The sequence below is a fragment of the Zea mays genome, chromosome 2 (genome assembly GCF_902167145.1).
Source record: "Zea mays cultivar B73 chromosome 2, Zm-B73-REFERENCE-NAM-5.0, whole genome shotgun sequence".
Classification (NCBI taxonomy): domain Eukaryota; kingdom Viridiplantae; phylum Streptophyta; class Magnoliopsida; order Poales; family Poaceae; genus Zea; species Zea mays.
Genome location: NC_050097.1, coordinates 97,181,862 through 97,201,209, shown reverse-complemented (window position 1 = coordinate 97,201,209; position 19,348 = coordinate 97,181,862).

The following is a 19,348-nucleotide window of genomic DNA, read 5'->3' as shown; positions in this document are numbered from 1 at the left end:
CGGGACAGACGACATCCCCGACGACAGGAGGACACGTGCGGAGTATCCGCCCTTACTCCGCGCCTTAGGGCCATCCAATGGCCTCCCAACTTCAAGGTATCCAATGTCGACAAATATGAACCTAAGCAGGATCCAGGGGGTTGGTTAGCCGTCTACACCACCGCTGCTCGGGCTGCCGGGGCATCCGAAGACGTCATGACTGCGTATCTGCCCATCGTCCTCGGGCAAGACGCGCTGCAGTGGCTACGACATCTACCCCGACACTGCATCGACGACTGGGGAGACTTCAGTCGACGTTTCACCGCCAACTTCCAGTCTCTCTCTGACAAGCCAGCGCAACCATGGGACCTCAAATCCATCAAGCGCCGGGGGGATGAGACTCTCCGGTCATACCTTAAAAGGTTCCAGACCATGAGAAACCGCATCCCCGAGGTCACGGAGGCGGCCGTGATCGAGGACTTCTACAGAGGATCTAACGATCCGGCTTTCGTCCGAGCCATACTGCAAAAGGCGCCGACTACCTCCGAGGAGTTGTTCCGAGAAGCCGACCTCTACATCACCGCTGACGAGCGGGCCCAGGACCTCATCGGAGGAGCAAAGCCCGCACCGGCAGCACCACGACGCGACGCGAACCAGCCGCCCGACAAGCGCTGGGAGAAGAGGCCTCGCGAAGAGGTACACGCCGCCGGACCACCCGCCTCTCGCGCCCGAGGAGGACCTCGTGGAGGCGAGCGTACACTGGACGACATCCTCGACGCCCAGTGCCCGTACCACAAGGACATGCGCCATACTCTACGTAACTGCCGGGACTTCAAGCACTCCGTCGGACATGGTCGACCCTTCCAACCCCTACCGCCTCCTCCGCCGAGGGGAGGACCCGGTGAACCACGACAGCCCCATCAGCCGGAGGAGGGGGGAGGAGGAGCTTTCCCGCGCGTTGACAGGGAGGTCAACGTCATCTTCGGAGGACATGGGTCGCAGGAGAACAAAAGACAACAAAAGCTCAACGACCGCCAGATACTGGTGGCGACCACCGGCCCTCCCGCCCCGTACCGGTGGTCGGAGCACCCAATCACTTTCACTTGGGAGGATCAATGGCTCAACTTTGACCATCCAGGCAAATACCCGCTCCTCGTCGATCCGGTGATTCGAGAGAGCCGGGTAAAGAAGGTGCTAGTGGACGGGGGGAGCAGCATCAACGTCACCTTCCCCCGTACGCTCCAAGGCTTGGGAGTTCACCTCAAAGAGCTCCACGAGTCAGACACTCCTTTCTTCGGCATCGTGCCGACGGAAGGGGAATACCCGCTGGGCCACATCTACATGCCGGTCACCTTCGGGACTCCGGATAACTACAGAACCGAGTTCCTGAGGTTCGAGGTGGCGAACTTCGACTGTGGTTACAACGCCATCATCGGAAGGCCGGGGCTAGCCAAATTCATGGCCATCCCGCACTATACCTACATGATACTGAAGATGCCAGGACCACAAGGAATCATAACTGTGCGCGCCGACTTCCAAGGCGCCGCAGAATGTTTCCGAGTGGCCATCCAAGCAGCCCTCACCACCAAGCGTCAACGGTTCCTTCTACACCGGCGAACTCTAAGCCTGAGGAAGACCTCGCCGTGCCGGCAAACGAAGCTCAGGCCGCGACCTCTATGCGGCCGACTGAAGAAACCAAGCGGATCAACCTGGGGTTTGCCGATGAGCGCAAGGCGGCCATCATCAGCTCCAGTTTGAATGACAAATAGGAAAGCGCGCTCGTCCAGTTCCTGCAAGATAACCGAGACGTATTCGCATGGCAACCTGCGGATATGCCGGGAGTCCCGAGGGAGTTGGCCGAGCACAAATTGAAAGTCTATCCTCAGGCGAGGCCGATCCGGCAAAAGCTGCGTCGTTTCACGCCCGACAAGAGAGAGGCCATTCGTGCCGAGTTAACTCGCTTGGTCGCGGCCGGATTCATTAGAGAAGTATTACACCCCGAGTGGTTAGCCAACCCTGTTCTTGTACTCAAAAAGAATAAAGTGGATTGGCGCATGTGCGTCGACTATACTGATCTCAACAAACACTGTCCGAAGGATCCCTTCGGGCTCCCGAGGATTGATCAGGTGGTGGATTCCACCGCTGGATGTTCTGTGCTGTCTTTCTTAGATTGCTACTCCGGGTATCATCAGATTAGTTTGGCAAAAGAAGACGAGGAAAAAAACGGCGTTCATCACCCCGTTTGGTGCTTTCTGTTATACCTCCATGCCGTTCGGCCTCAAAAACGCTGGAGCGACTTATCAGAGAGCCATTCAAACATGCTTAGCCGATCACTGGGGCAAGCGTGTGGAGGCTTACGTAGACGACGTGGTGATTAAAACGGAGAATCCGGAAAACTTCATCGAAGACTTACAGCTGGTTTTCAACAGCCTGAGAAGATATAGATGGAAGCTCAATCCTGAGAAATGCGTCTTCGGGGTACCAGCAGGAAAGTTACTCGGATTTATTGTCAGTCACCGGGGAATTGAAGCTAATCCAGATAAGATTGAAGCTATCATGAAGATGGAAGCCCCTCGGTCGCAAAAGAAGGTTCAGCGACTCACTGGATGTATGGCAGCCCTGAGCAGATTCATATCCAGGCTGGGAGAAAAAGGTCTGCCATTTTACAAACTGCTCAAGAAGGTGGATAAGTTTCAATGGACGTCAGAAGCACAAGAAGCTCTAGATGCACTGAAGAAATTCCTGACAACACCACCAGTACTAAAGCCGCCCCGGCGAGCTACGCCGATTCAACCGGCTGAAGATTTGCTGCTATATATCTCTTGCACGACTCACGTGGTAAGCACTGCGTTGGTAGTCGAGCGAGTGGAAGAAGGGCATGCCTATCCGGTACAACATCCTGTTTACTTCATCAGTGAGGTTCTAGGCCCATCGAAGAAAAAGTATCCTCAGGTTCAGAAGCTATTATACGCAGTACTCCTAACTGCCCGCAAGCTGCGCCACTACTTTGACGACCACAAAGTCATAGTAGTTACTGGTTTTCCAATAGGGGACATTCTTCACAACAAGGAAGCCATTGGCCGAATAGCCAAGTGGGCTTGCGAATTGGGATCCCATGATATCGAGTTCCGACCTCGCACAGCCATCAAAACTCAAGCACTGGTTGATTTTGTATCAGAGTGGACAGAACAGCAAGTACCGGATAATCCAGAAACCGCAGAAGTATGGCAAATGTATTTTGATGGCTCGCTGAAGCTGCAGGGAGCAGGAGCAGGAATTCTCTTCACTGCACCTGGAGGCGAGCACCTCAAGTATGCTCTCCAGCTGCTATTCCCGGCCTCTAACAACGCAGCCGAGTATGAAGCTTTGATACACGGATTAAACATCGCCATATCACTGGGTATCAAGAGACTGATGGTGTATGGAGACTCTCTGGTAGTCATCAGTCAGATAAACAAGGAATGGGATTGTTCAAGTGATTCAATGGGAAAATACTGCGTCGTCGTCCGGAAGCTAGAAGATAAATTCGAGGGTCTGGAGTTTCATCATATAGAAAGAGATCGGAACACGGCGGCCGATGTACTATCCAAGCTCGGATCCGGTCGGACTCAGGTCCCGCCCGGAATCTTTGTGCAAGAAATTCTCCAGCCGAGCATCTCGACGGATCAAATAGAAGAGTGCAACATCATAGATCAACCTGAGTCAGACTCTGATGACTGGAGGCAACCGATTATTAAGTATATAAAGAATGAAGAAGAACCAGATGACAAGAACTCGGCAGAGCGTGTTGCCAGGCAATCAGCTCACTTTACACTCATTGGGGAGGTATTATACAGGAGGGGCGCGTCAGGCGTCCTCATGAAGTGCGTTCTCCCGTCCACCGGGAAGCAACTTCTGGAGGAAGTCCATGCTGGGCAGTGTGGAGTACATGCAGCATCCAGAACACTAGTCGGGAAGGTTTTCACGTCAGGATTCTATTGGCCGACAGCGAAGAATGATGCAGCCGAGTTAGTTCAGAGATGCGAAGCTTGCCAATACCTGTCAAAGCAACAGCACATGCCAGCACAGCAGCTACAGACCATACCAGTAACTTGGCCTTTCGCATGCTGGGGATTGGATATGATTGGACCCTTCAAGAAAGCTCAAGGAGGATACACCCATGTATTGGTGGCAATTGACAAATTCACTAAATGGATAGAGTTCCAGCCCATTGCCTCTTTAACCTCTGCTAAAGCCGTGGAATTCATACAAAGCATAATATTCAGATTTGGGATACCAAACAGTATCATCACTGACTTGGGATCCAACTTCACCAGTTCAGAATTCTTTGACTTCTGCGAGCAAAAAAGCATTCAGATCAAGTATGCATCTGTGGCCCATCCGAGAGCCAACGGGCAGGTTGAGCGAGCCAACGGAATGATATTGGAGGCACTTAGAAAAAGGGTCTTTGATAAAAACGAAAAATTCGCAGGAAAATGGATAAGAGAATTGCCTTATGTTGTTTGGAGCTTGAGAACCCAACCCAGCCGGGCCCTGCATGGAAACACTCCTTTCTTCATGGTCTATGGGTCGGAGGCAGTGCTACCTGCTGATCTCAAGTTTGGAGCACCAAGATTGATCTTCGAAAGCATAGCAGAAGCCGAAGCCACTAGGCTGGAGGATATTGACGTACTTGAGGAAGAACGACTGAATGCAGTGATTCAATCAGCACGATACCAGCAGACTCTAAGGCGCTACCACGACAAAGCTGTGCGGCAACGTTTCTTTTCGACGGGAGACCTCGTCCTCCGCCGAATTCTAACGGGGGAGGGACATCACAAGTTATCACCCTTATGGGAAGGACCTTTCATAGTAGCAGAGGTCACTCGTCCCGGATCATATCGCCTCACCCAGATGGATGGCACAGAAGTTGGGAACTCCTGGAACATAGAGGACCTCCGAAAGTTTTACCCCTAGCTGTATCTCAAAACAGCCGGGGCGACCATGTATTCTGTATAATGGAAATACGTCATCAATAAAGAGAGATTTCAAAGATACTTGGCTCATTTATGATTGACTTGCATTCTTACTTAACTCGGGGTGACCACTATGCCCTACAAACGGAGCAATCGACTTAAGTCGGCAATGACTTAAGGCGGTGCAATATGCTCACGCTTACTTAACTCGGGGTGACCACTATGCCCTACAAACGGAGCAATCGACTTAAGTCGGCAACGACTTAAGGCGGTGCAACATGCTCACGCTTACTTAACTCGGGGTGACCACTATGCCCTACAAACGGAGCAATCCACTTAAGTCGACAACGACTTAAGGCGGTGCAACATGCTCACGCTTACTTAACTCGGGGTGACCACTATGCCCTACAAACGGAGCAATCGACTTAAGTCGACAACGACTTAAGGCGGTGCAACATGCTCACGCTTACTTAACTCGGGGTGACCACTATGCCCTACAAACGGAGCAATCGACTTAAGTCGGCAACGACTTAAGGCGGTGCAACATGCTCACGCTTACTTTACCTAGGGGGACCACTATACCCTACTAACGGAGTTATCGGCTAAAAGTCATTTACGGCTTAAACCGGTATAGCATACTCGCGCTTATGCAGTTCAGGGGACGATTTCCATATCCCGCAGACAAACTTCATAATCATCATGTAGCGTTACCACAAATTCAAAATTCGGATACAATAAGAAAGTGATGATGTCATTCGAATGATAAGCCGATAACCTCTGACGAGTACTTGATCATGCTAACTGCGCGCTCAGAGCACGCGAACTGTTTCTTTATTTTCCAATGTTTTTCTCAGGAACGACTGATGAAGAAGGGAGATTCGAGGAATCAGGGGCAGCATTCACATCAGCTCTTATATCTTCAGGGACAACCACGCCGGGTCTTCTCATCAAGATTCGTCCCGCCCGAATGGCCTTGTCCAGGGCCTTATCGCGCTGAGCTTTGAAAGTGACAGCAGCTTCCTCGGCAACTTTAACGGCCTGCTGAGCAGTTTCTAACTCCTGAGCAATGGATTTCTTAGAAGCTCGGAGTCCCTTGATGGTGGCATCCTTTGCTGATAGCAGCTGTGTAAGGCGGGTCACTTCGTCCGAGGATTCCTGCAGCTGACGGCGCTGATTGTCAAGCTCCTCCATCGTAAAACGGTGGCTCCTCTCCAAGATGGTCAACGAGTTGCTGGAATCTCGGTACAATCTGTCCAAGTTGTCGCGAGAAGCAGCAAGGATGCGTCTTTCTTCCTACAAGCAAAAATCAACTCATTCAGAATCCAAGAGCATGATAAGGCGAAGCACGGGTTCGTAAGCTACCTTCTCAGAGTCAAGCTGAGCATGAAGAGAAGAACTCAGAGCGTTGGCATCATCCAAAGCCGCAGAGACCTGACTCAACTCGATCTGACTTTGAGAATACTTCTCCTCGAAGTCAGCGCATCGTCGAGCCATTTCAGCTTGATCTTGGGAATGTTTTTCTCCAAGAACTGCAATCTGCCGAGTCATTCCTATCAAGGGGTAATCAAATGAAATAAGGTTAGAAGGTAAAACAATCCACGAACAGAGCAAAGAAGAAGAAGGAAAAGAGCACCAACCAGCATTTGTTGCCTCCAACTCGGACACACGACGTTGAAGCGACACTGGATTCCAGCACGCAAGAGACGAAGCCACTTCCGGGACAGAAGCACCCTGCAATCTCAGCTGGCTGGCCATCCCATTCACTAAAGCCTGATGAGAAGAACAGATGAGTATAATGGCAACAGTTCATGTAATGTAGGGATCAAGCTACAATACAGCACAAATACCTGGAGGTTGGAGAAGAACGAAGGTATTCCCAAGTCAGGAGAAATCAACTGATGATTAGGAGCCAGACCACCACCCGAAGCGGCTTGCAGTAGACCAGCAGGAACGAGCTCAGTACATTCAGTAGAGCCTAACGCCAGACCAGTGGGGATGCTACCCTCTAAAGCGACCCCCTGATCCGGAGTTTGAGCCACCACCATGCCACCAGAGTGTGGAGGTGAACCCACATGAACATCCATGGAAGTGCAGGAAGGAGACCTCGCTCGGACACCCTCGGGGGCTGGGTCAAGGCTGGCACTGCCCACTCGAGCCGGGTCATCCCCGACAACACCCTCGGGGGCTGGGTAGTGGCCTACACTCCTCACCCGAGATGAGTCCTCCCCGGCGACATCCTTGGGGGCTGGGCACGTGTCAGCACTATTCAAGGGATCCAAGCTCTCTGCCGTAACCACCTCTAAGGTTGACGGGCCTTCAGCTACTTCCATGGGATCAGGACGATTCAGGTCAGCATCCCGACCCTCAAGATCATGCTCTAAGGTCGACGAGGCGCGGGATGACCTCAACCCAGCATCTGGCACGGCTGCACAAGTTTCTGTTGCATCAGCATCTGCAGGTTCCAACAACAAGTTCTCAGGGACCATATCCTCTAGAGCTTGATCAAAATTGGCCATGGACAGTTCTTGCAGACCAATAAGGGCAGACAAGGCAGGAGAAGGAACTCCACTACTTCCACCGCTAGCAACGAATTGCCGACTGTTTTTCCGAGTTAATGGAGTTTCATTTTCTTCCTCCTCATCTTCCACAGTAACAGCACAAACAGCATCCTCATTGGGGTCAGCAGCAGGCGGAGCACACCCATCGGGTTCAATGTCAGCAAGGCCAGCTGTAGTCATTTCTTCGGCAGCAGGAGCTAAGGTACTGGCATCCTCGTCAAAGCTGGAGACTCGCCGGAGACGTCTTCTCTTCTTCTTCTGCTCATCAGCAGAAGGCTCGGGCTGACTGGTTCGGCTAGGGCGCCTCGGGCGAGTACTGACAGGTTTCGGGACATCCAAGGTCGCATCAACCTCTGGAAGGGGCACCGCTGCCAATGTACCCTCAGGAGCAGCATCAGATGAATCCTCAGCTAGCAGATCGAGCATGTCATTTATGTCTGCATCACTAGGGTTCAGGGGCACTTCAAAATAAATCTGTCGTTCATCATCAGGTATCTCCCCAAGCGAAGCAACTAAGGAACGGACCTCTTCAGCAGAAGGTCGCACTCTAAGACCCAAATTGCTATCTGTCACGGGCGGATTGGACACAAAAAGGGTGAAAGCTTTGGGAGAAGGCAGGTTCCAAGCCGAGTATGCCACTGGAGCACCAACGTTTGAAACTTTACCCCTGAGGATCATTTCGAGTCGGCTTACCAAATCAACAGAAGGAATTCTCCTATTGGTAACTCGGGTTGAGTCGGCCAGCCCTCGGTAAAGATATGCCGGATAGGCCTTGTCTTTCAGCGGCTGAATGTTTTTGAAAACAAAATCTGTGACCACAGCTTCGGCAGTCAGACCTCTCTCTTTCAGTAATCCGACTTCAGTAAGCAACACGCCTGCCTCGGCCACTTCTTGATCCGTGGGAGACTCAGTCCAACTTGGAGTACGAACGTCTGGCTGTCTTCCTGAGCGGGAAGGGAGAGAATTGCCATAATTATCAATTATAAACCACTCCAGACGCCAACCTTTAATGCTGTCTTTGAGGGGTATCTCGAGATACTCGGTCTTCCGCCCACGGCGCATCTCCAAACTGGCACCTCCGACCAACTGATGTTGCCCCCCGGCCATCCCAGGACGGCAGTGATACAGATACTTCCATAAGCCAAAATGCGGCAGCACGCCGAGATAAGCTTCGCAAAGGTGAACGAAAATAGAGATTTGGAGAATGGAATTAGGGTTCAAATGAGTCAGGTTGATGTGATAAAAATCAAGGAGGCCACGGAAAAAAGGAGATATGGGAAGGCCAAGGCCGCGAAGAAGGAAAGAAGTGTAAACTACTGACTCGTGGGTATCCTCGGTTGGGACAGTGGCCCCGTGGCAAGCCCGCCAAGAACAGAGTTCTCGCGGAGGAAGAACCCCGATGGAGACAAGGCGGAGAAGCTCAGCTTCAGAAATTACAGACATGTGGTTACCTGCGAAGGGTAACTGGCTGTTGGGGTCGATTGCGGGGATCACTGCAGCAGACGAGTTCGCAGTTTTTCTCTTGGGCGCCATCTTGCTTCTCACTGGCGAAACAGAGTAGGAGGCGAGTGGCAGAGAAGATTCAGATGCGGAAATGCAAGAACTAGGGCACGGAAAGCAAAGGCGGCTAAAAGCGCGACTCTTAAGGGATATTCTTGAGCCAGATACCCTTTCAAAAAGTGCCCAGTCATCACCCGGCGGTCATCTCCGAAATTCCAGCATGCCACGTGGATATCCGACAGTTATTTCCAAGAGAGCCGACGTGTCACCTCATCACTCGGTTATTTTCCTCAAAGTAACTTGTAAAGCTGGCTATCACTCGGCGTTACCTCTAAAACGCCGACCACGTGTTCAATCGCTCGGCATTACTTCTAAAATGCCGATGCCGACCTTCAATCACTCGACGTTGCCTCTAAAACGCCGACCACGTGTTCAATCGCTCGGCATTACTTCTAAAATGTCGATGCCGACCTTCAATCACTCGGTGTCGCCTCTAAAACGCCGACCACGTGTTCAATCGCTCGGCATTACTTTTAAAATGCCGACGCCGACCTTCAATCACTCGACGTTGCCTCTAAAACGCCGACCACGTGTTCAATCGCTCGGCATTACTTCTAAAATGCCGATGCCGACCTTCAATCACTCGGCGTTGCCTCTAAAACGCCGACCACGTGTTCAATCGCTCGGCATTACTTCTAAAATGCCGATGCCGACCTTCAATCACTCGGTGTCGCCTCTAAAACGCCGACCACGTGTTCAATCGCTCGACATTACTTTTAAAATGCCGACGCCGACTTTCAATCACTCGGCGTGTCCTCTAACGCGCCGACCACGTGTTCAATCGCTCGGCATTACTTCTAAAAATGCCGACGCCGACCTTCAATCACTCGGCGTTGTTTCTAAAACGCCGACCCTGTATTCTGTCGCTCGGCATTACTTCTAAAATGCCGATGCCGACCTTCTATCATTCGGCATTGCCTCTAAAACGCGGATCTTGTGTTCGATTGCTTGGTGTTACTTCTAAAACGCTGATGACAACCTACACATCGCTCGGCGTTGTTTCTACTACATTAAAAGAATCAGTTCAACATTCAGGAAAAGCAACGACAAGTCATCGAAAAGGGGGGATCAACGATAGTTCTTCATTAAAGGGAAGTTAACGAGTTTACAAACCAACTCTTCACGAGTTGGTACTTCCCTACTTCTACTCTACATTATTACTACTACTAAACTACACTATACTACTCTACATTATTACTACTACTAAACTACACTAATTACTACTACATTATTCTAACTATACTAAACTATACTAACATCTAAGAAGACCAGTGGCCTCTAGCCACTGGCCCTGCCCCTGCCGCCGCCGCCGCCCTTGGTGCTGCCCTTGCTGCTGCCGCCCTTGGTGCCGCCCTTGCTGCTGTCGCCCTTGGTGCTGCCCCTGCTGCCGTCGCCGCCGCCCCTGCCACTACCGCTGCCGTCACCGTCGCCGTCGTCGTCGTCGTCGTCGTCGTCATCGTCGCCTTCACCCTCGTCGTCGTCCGAGTCCTCCTCATCCGAGGAGTACTCCGACTCATCCGAGCCTTCGAGCCCGGAGCGCTCGACGGCCCGGATGTACGTCCAGACCTCCGCGGCTATCCCCTGGGAGTCGTCCGAGTCATCGGACGACGCCGGGGGAGAGACGGGAGCCGGAGACCCCTCGGACTCGGAGGAGAACTCCTCCTCCGAGTATTCCGAGTCACCGAAATCCTCCGATGGAGGAGTCGGCTCGCGCTTGCGCTTGTTGTTCTTGCCCATGGCGGAAGCAGACAGAGGGGAGGAAAAGAAGGCAGTAAGGAGCAGCGAAGAGATGTGGAGAAACCAGAGAAGCAAAGAGGTTATTTATAGAAGGGAAAAGCAACCGCTCACTTCTAACCGCGGTCACTGAACAGTCGCAAGGCATTCAATAAGCACTTCCACCCATCTGAAGACACGTCAGACGGCGGACGCCGTTTCATGCAACACTACACCCATTGGGACTCCAGTCAACAGCGCAAAGGATATGATTACACTAGCCGTCCCATCGCATTACTACTCAGAGGCAACCGGCTAAAACACTCAGCGTACCAAGCCGTCCCTTGCCCACACCCATTGGGGGGGGACGCCCAGGAATTATCAGTATATTTTTCAAACGGTCACATCCGTGCAGGGCATGCAGTGAATACCTCAAGACAAAAATGAGATATCAGTAAGGATCAGAGGAAAGCCAAATATAGCCAGCAAAGTACAAGATATGGCCGACAGAAGCGATGTGAAGACTAGACAGAGAACGTCCGTCAAACGTCCAATCAATCGCAGAAGCAAATAAATTGCACTACCTAGCAAGATATGGATGGATTGCAAACTCGGCTACTAAAGACAAAATATACGCTGACCTCTGCAGCAAAATATTGATGACATAATGCTGACCTCCAAAGCATAATGCAAAGTAGCTTCACGCCAGTTTCCACAAGCGAAAGGAAGACCTTCGAATGGATTATCCATAAAAAACCCATTTGAAGGTCGGGGGCTACACCCATTGGGTGCACCTCCGGTGCACCCCATGGAGTATTATTCTAAACCGATATGGCGCCGACTTCTAAGGCGTAGAGCAAGATTGAAAAGACCAATCCTCAACCGAGATGCAGGAGCGCGAATGGAGATAATCTTTGGAAGAAGACCTTCGAGTAGATTATCTTCTAAAATCTACTCAAAGGTCGGGGGCTACACCCATTGGGTGCACCTCCGGTGCACCCAATGAAGTCCAGAGTCTTACAATCCAAAAATGCCGACCTCTAAGGCACAAGCACAAAACCAAACTTTGGTCGAACGAGTGATCAGAGCTAGAGAAGACAGCAGGAAGTCATTTTTTGGACCTTGGATCTTTAAGTTGATTACTTCTAAATCAACCCAAAGATCGGGGGCTTGTGGGGATAGATATCCCCTGGGTCCACCAAAGAAGTAAAAGGCCTCACGAAAGGCCCAGGGGCCCAATAATTCGTAAGGTCATTCTTTCGTGGGCCTAGGGAAGGACAGCCAACAAAGAAAAGAAGACGTGAGACTGATTAGTGCAAACCCAGACGGCCCACAAACGTCGAACGAATGAATCGCAACAGAGACCTGACTTTCCCGCGCTGAAGCCCCCATGCAACAGAGCCATGCGAGGATAAGTCGGCGAGGGTTACGTAGGGATAAACTCAAGAGGTTCACTATCTTTTAGCTACTTGTTGTTATCATACTCACGTGTATTGCCCCACGGTCGAGTATATAAGGCCTAGGGGGCACCCCTTCAGATCGATCGACCCTGTTCTACTTAGCCACCCACATAAACTCTCTGCGCCCTCTATCCAGAGAACCCTCTTGTAACCACGCTCATATACTCACCAGGACGTAGGGTGTTACGCACTTCTAAGCGGCCCGAACCTGCAAATATTGTCCATTGTCCCTCGTGCGAACGGCACGAACCATTTTGCTACAGTAGTCGACATCGTCCTACTCCTAAAAACACCTTGAGGGGCAACCCCGGGTGTGCGGTCGGACCCAAAACACCGACAATCAGCTCTGATGTGGAGGAAAAATCTATTGTCGACGAAGCATTAATGTTTTTGCCATGATTGGAGGATTTTTTACGAAGCATAAAAGCTCTTCTTTACGAAGCATGAAAAGAAGGGAAGGTGTTTTTTCGCCGAAGGCTCAAAAACGGTATGTACATAAAAGTTTCATGCATCGCAAAGAATTGAATTACAAAGCCATTTATATATTACATTCAAAACCCATGAGCACCAAATATTACAAGCATAGTCCAGCAAATGTTACATTAATATTCTAGCAATGTTTTTACAATAGCTATTCTTCTTCTTTCAAAACTTTATCTGCAGCTTCGGTCAGCAGTTGGGTAACGACTTCGTCCATAATAGTTTCGGCCATGCTAATAATTTCTGTTGATTCCTTCGCCTCTGGGTCGGCCAGTGACTCGAAGGGCTCTAGGGGAGGAGATAGTTCAGCTGCGGTAGAAAACGTAAATCAGTTCGAAGTCACAAAAATAAACAATAAATTTAAAAGCTATTAAGTAATACATATCCGCCTTTCGAGTTCCGCAGCTTTTTCAGTTGTTTTTGTTGCTTCTCTAGCATCATGTGTATCTTTTTTGATCTTCTTTATTATTTCGTGGGCCATCCCTCGGCCGCCATTTTCCCAGATGTCAGTGAAAAGTTTTCCGCCAATTAAGCTTGCTTCCACTACAAAATAACCACCCATATAGCAACATATATTTGTGTTGCTAAATGTCATTTTAAGCGTTGCTAGGGCCTATACCAACGCATAATTATGTGTTGCCTATGCTGCCGTTGCTAGGATCTATTACAACACATACTTATGTGTTGGTAACTCCTAATATTAATCGTTGCTAAAAAGCAACGAATACTTCTGGCAACTGCAACGGTTATATGTGTTTCTGCCACAACTAGGCCAATTCTTCTCTAGAGGTAGTGCAACAATTATAATGTATTATGGCAACGCTTATATATGTTGTAAGGAACTTTTGAATTTTATTTATTTTTATTGATTTATTTATTTTATTATGGAAAAGCTTATATAAGTTGCAAGTAATGAACCATAAACAAATATTTATAATTATTTTTTTATTTGGACCAAAACAAATATGCAAAGCATGTACATTGCACGTTATCAATTTCCAAACTGTTATGGGCTTACACATGGCAAATAATCTGAAATAAGTCTATATTATAAAATAGTAGTACCATTACAAAATATCATCCACAACTTCGATCAAATCAAATTTCTCTTCAGGAAAAAGACGAAACACATCTTCGAATTTGATTTCCAGTTGTCCATATTCAATCAAATTAAATTTCTCTTCCAATCAAAATCGAACTAGATCAGGCCTCTACTTTTCTTCTCGATGCCATGTGCCCAGGATGACCCTCCTAGAAAAGCCAACACATCTTATGATTTGGAATGGGGGAACAGTCAACATTAAAGAACTATGTCGTGAATGTTGGTAAGTAAAAACATTTAAAAGTATCTTCATGATCCATGTAGTAAAATATACAGGAAGAAGAAAGTTGGAGATTAAAGAAAAGATACATCATACATGATGGGATGCAGTAGCTTGGTCTACAAACTAAAAATGTGGTTGCAAGAGAGCATCATAGTGGAAGGAACTACCTTCAACATGTCCTATTGGTGATCTCCTTAATCGACTTTGTGAATTGTTCCACATGTAAGTAAAAAAGAATAAAAGGAGTTGTAAGAACCTTTTTGCTAGTGTTTCTAATGTGTTGGAGGATTTTTTAGGAGTATTAGATTGAAAAACATTTGTGCCCTACAATGAGGTTTGATTGAACAGTTAAGTATGGTGGAACATAAACTTGTTGTATTAAGTTCTTAAATCATACCTTGTGTGACGATTCAACATCTATTTTTAGTTCTTTTTTCTATTGATTTATGTTTTTGTAACAGAAAATGAATGGTATTAAATAAGAGTATCTAGTAGAAGCACATAACAATGGGATGAATAAATGGTAATGCAAATACACTTGCATAGTATTGTCGTCATCTGAAAATGCAATAGATGTAGCAACCTGCAACACAATTCAGTAGTGAGTTAGAGAGTTGCACAGTAGTTGGAATTTAAGTGTTTCTTTGTTGGGAGAAAAACATACATGAAAATTTAAGTGGTTCTAAGTTTAGTTTACCTGTTGACAACCAACAGGTGTATGGATGCATAAGGTATTTTGTTTATCAAGTGTAGTAATCCCCCGTTCATAAATATATGACACTGTTGACCTTTTTAAAAAACTTTGACCACTCGCCTTATTCAAAAAATAATAAGTTATCATTTATTTTTTGTAATTTGTTTTATCACTTAAGGTAGTTTGTACTTGACTTAAAAGTTTACATTGTTGAATAAATATTTTGAATAAGACGAGTGGTCAAAGTTTTTGAAAAAGTCAACGGTGCCATATATTTATGAACGGAGGTAGTACTTTATTTTCTTTCTTAATTTGGTAGCAAGACTATTAATATTAAAATGATAAAAGCAAGTTATGTACATCTGAAAGCTTTAGCCAAAATTTTGGATTTATAGATTAAAAAATAAAAAAACAATGTACCTGCTGCTTGTCATGGTCCTTTTTAAAATCTCTTCCTCCTACAAATAAGAAATATTACACATTATGATTCAAAAAGACAGAAGGAAGTCAAATTCTGTTGTGGCTACCTTGATGATTGAACAAATAAATTGTACTTGACTCTCTTTGCCACTGTGTTTTCCCTTATTCCATCACCATCTGAATAGCCAAAGTGGTCATCCATTTGAGATTCCCTTCTAGCCTTTTTAAGCGCTTAAACTTGTTTCCTTGTAAGAAAATAAAAGGAGCATTCTTCATAAATAGGACCAAGAAACTTGGGTTAGAACATCAAACTATGATTGAAAAAACATGTAGGCTTTGGACGATTGATGCTTAGGGGCGATTCCAGTAGGGGGCAGAGGGGGGCAATGCCCCCTTCCTAATCCTCTCCAAATTACATTGAAGTTACTAATTTTGTTAGCTAATCACCATGTAAATAATGTAAAATATCTCCTAACATCCCCCACAATCTGATTTGTCACCCTTAATCTTAAATCCTGGCTTGGCTCCTATTGATGCTAATGATGTTATTATATTGGAGCAACATATAGTTATTCTCATCCTATAGTACAAAGCAAACATATATATTTCTTTAATATCAATGCTGAAGTGTTTAATGGTTCACCTGATAATTTTCGATAGTTCCTTTTTTTGAAGTAGAAAAGCTAGCTGTCTTCCTGCCCAGCCTATAGATATTTTAAAAATAGCAAATGACTTTGAAAGAAAATATAATTTATAGGATGTATGCATTACAAAGCAAACAGCCCAAACATTTAGTTACCCTTTTTTCTAAAAGAAAAGAAATAGCAAAAAAGGTTATGGCGATAGATCTTGCAGCCTCTCAGCCCATTGCCTGTAGTGCATTGGCATAGACAGTGAGCACTTGAAAAGGTGCAGGTTCATATCTGTCATAAAAGAGATACATTTGCTTGGACATAATTTGTTATTGATATATAATCTATATAGTGCATGAGAATTATTTCAGTTAGTGTCAATTGCTAATGATAGTAGTTGTTGAATATGTCTAGTTGCTCCTAATCGTGAATATGTCCAATTGCAAACAAATAAGATGCCTTACCAGCCCTAATGTAGCTCCTAAACCTGAATACGGCAAAAACTACATCATAGAAATGTATATTAAAAGAAATAAAAACAATGGTTCTTGTCATCGTTAATTGTTACGTACATTAGTTTTTTTACTTATTCAATTGTTAAAACATATTCAGGGGAGGCCTCATTGCTGCCATCGACAGCATGAGTGTGAACCAACAGGCAAGGGATCGAACGAGACAAACTAGATGCAGTGAAAAGCAAAAGATAGATAAGTACTGGATACCTACGCATCGAAGAGAATGAACGCGTCGATTAGCCTGAACCCATCCTTCCACCCATCAGTAATCGTCAGCAATAGAAATTGAGATACATATAAGATCTAGCATCTGTCGGCTCACCCGCAGCAGACTGCATCACTCGACGCACAGATGAACACTAGGCATCGTGTCGTTGACGACCACCGGAGGCGGGTTGAGAGAGACGACAAATCACAGGGTCACCAACCAGTGTATGGAAGACCAGATGCGATGCATGAGATGACTGGGGAGACAACGAGGGGAAGCTGCTGCCACCGTCGCTGAGAGCCCAAGCCTGAGCGCTGCCACAACCGCCTGCGTGCTGCCTTCGTCGCCGCCTGCGCTGCGAGGCAAATGAAGATTACTAGATGGGAGACGAATAACCGACGACAGTTGTGTGCCTTCGCTAAAGCAGTGAAAATGCTAGGGTAAGAAACATGAATCCATGGGCTTTTGAATAGGCTACTAAACAAAGATCCATACGATTTGGATGGAAATTATTAGAAGGTACAGTTGGATTAGGGCTTCCTTTAATTATTGAAAGCTCATGACTCCTAATATATATATAATTTTACATTAGCTCTAAACTAATTAACCGTCGTATATTAAATTATTTACATTGGTTTCTTTCGTATTGACATAAATAAGTTCTTTATTTAAGACAGTTAAACTTAGCCCATATAAGTTAACTTATTTATGTCAGCTTTAATTTAGACCAACGTAAATTAATGTGACCGACATTTATTTGGTTTGTTTTTGTTGTGATTAACTGTAGCCACATCCTAGTTAATCAACACATTCCACTAGCAACGTATATTAAGTGTTGCCACATCCTATTTAAACAATGGATACTGCTAGCAACCCATATTAAGTGTTGCCACATCCTAGTTAATCAACGGAGGGTGCTAGCAACACATATTAAGCGTTGCCACCACCCTAATAACTTAATGTATGATGCTTGCAACACATATTAAGTGTTGCCCGCTAATTTCTTACAACGCATAAAACCCTGTGTTGCTATGAATGCGTTGCTATAGGGGGGTTTGTGGTGTAGTGTTCGGCCGAGGGGTCCTTCGTATCGTCAACAGAGAAAGCAGCTTCGGCATGGGCCAAAATTTTCACATGTTCGCCCCCTGCTTTCTCCAAAATAGCTGCAACTCCTCTCGCACCAGAAAACGCACAGACGTCTCCGCGGTCGCTTAAAATTTCTTCAAAAGCTTCGGCTTCGCTGCTGATCCACTCAATTGGGCCTTCGGGGTCGCCCCGTATGAAGTTATCTTCGCTTGAATATGCGCCAACGTTGGCGAAGCTAGTTTTTATCTTTTTCACGCATTCCATAGATTTTTCAAAACATCTTTCTTTTGATGAGCGAAGTTCTACAACTGTTTTTTCCCAATAATTTTTCCAGTAATCACTGGCATCTCGGTCAGCTTCGGCAATAGCGCATTTCAATTTGGCTTCGGCCGGTTGTTTCTGAAGGTTTTCAATTTCATTCCTTTGGACTTCAGATTGATCCTTGAAGTTAGCTTCATCCACTTTTACTTTATCCACCAATGTAAGTAAAATTTTGTCTTTTTTTCCAAAGCTTCGTTCCTTAGTTTGATAACCTCCGTTCGAAGGTTATTGAGAGGAATAGTGCAACTCTCGTCTTCGGCATTCTTTTGCGCCCTTAAGGCATTGCCAAGTATCAAACCCTATATGAAAAGAATGAACAGGTTAATATAAGAACAAAAGAATAATTCAAAATTCATAAACTTCCAAATTCACAATTTTCGTACCTTCAGACTGTTATACGCAAGGCTATCCGCGAGATCGTCCTTCGTCATGGCATAAAGGCCAACTTCGAGCTTCAGAAAGCCCATACTTCTGGCCATCTCCCGGCAGACAGATAATTCTTTGTTATCTGGGAGGCAATATAAGAGTCATCTTCGTCAGTGCCATTAAACACTAAGACCCCTTTTGGGTATTTTAGTTCTCGGGCATAGTGTTTAGCTTCAAAAATTTCTTCTTCAGATAATCTTTTTCCCGAAGCGTGTCGAATAATACAAGGTCCTCGGAAGACGCTTCGGGAGCAGGAGCGGCAGCTTTTTCAGGCAAAATCTGTTCTATACCCTCTTCTTCCGCTGCCTTTTCTCCAATTTCCGAGGATTTCTCCTTGGCGGGCACTGAAGGCCTAGCTTCGGCGTCGGCCTGGCTCAGTATAGCTTCGGCTTCGGTTAGCTTTGTCTCGGTTTCAATCTATATTTTTGAAGCCTTGGCAATTTTTTCTGGAGTAGAGCTTGAAGTTTTTATCGTCTCCAGCACATCTAATACACTAGCCATCCTTTTTCTCTTGGGGGTTGCTGCTAGATCTTTTTGTGTCTTCGGTGCCTCCACTCCTGCCGAAGGGCTTAGAACTTCTAATGTTTTCGTCTCTTCGGTTCTCGGTTCTCCAATTTTGTCAGCCTTCGGCATTGCAGCCGGCTCTTCAATCCTCTGCGTAAGAGCAGGTCCTTTGGCTTCAGTAGCCGAAGAGGTCTCACCACCAAATTCAGGCACTCTGTCCGGTTCAATGTAGCGCGGTCGGTGAGTAAGAACCTTCACCTTTTTCCTCTTCGGCGCGGGCTCGCTTGAAGCGGCTGAAGCAACATCCTTCCCAGAAGTTGCACTCTTTCTCTTCTGCCCCCGTGGTGGGTAGCGGTAGTCAGGGTACATAAATCCAATAGCATCAAAAACTCTATTTAGCCTCTTCTTTTTTCGGCTCCCGAAGGCCGTAGATAGTGCATTATCTTCAGACTTGGAGTATGCTCCAAGTAGTTCATCACTAGTGTTTTCAACACACTTCAACCAATCATCGT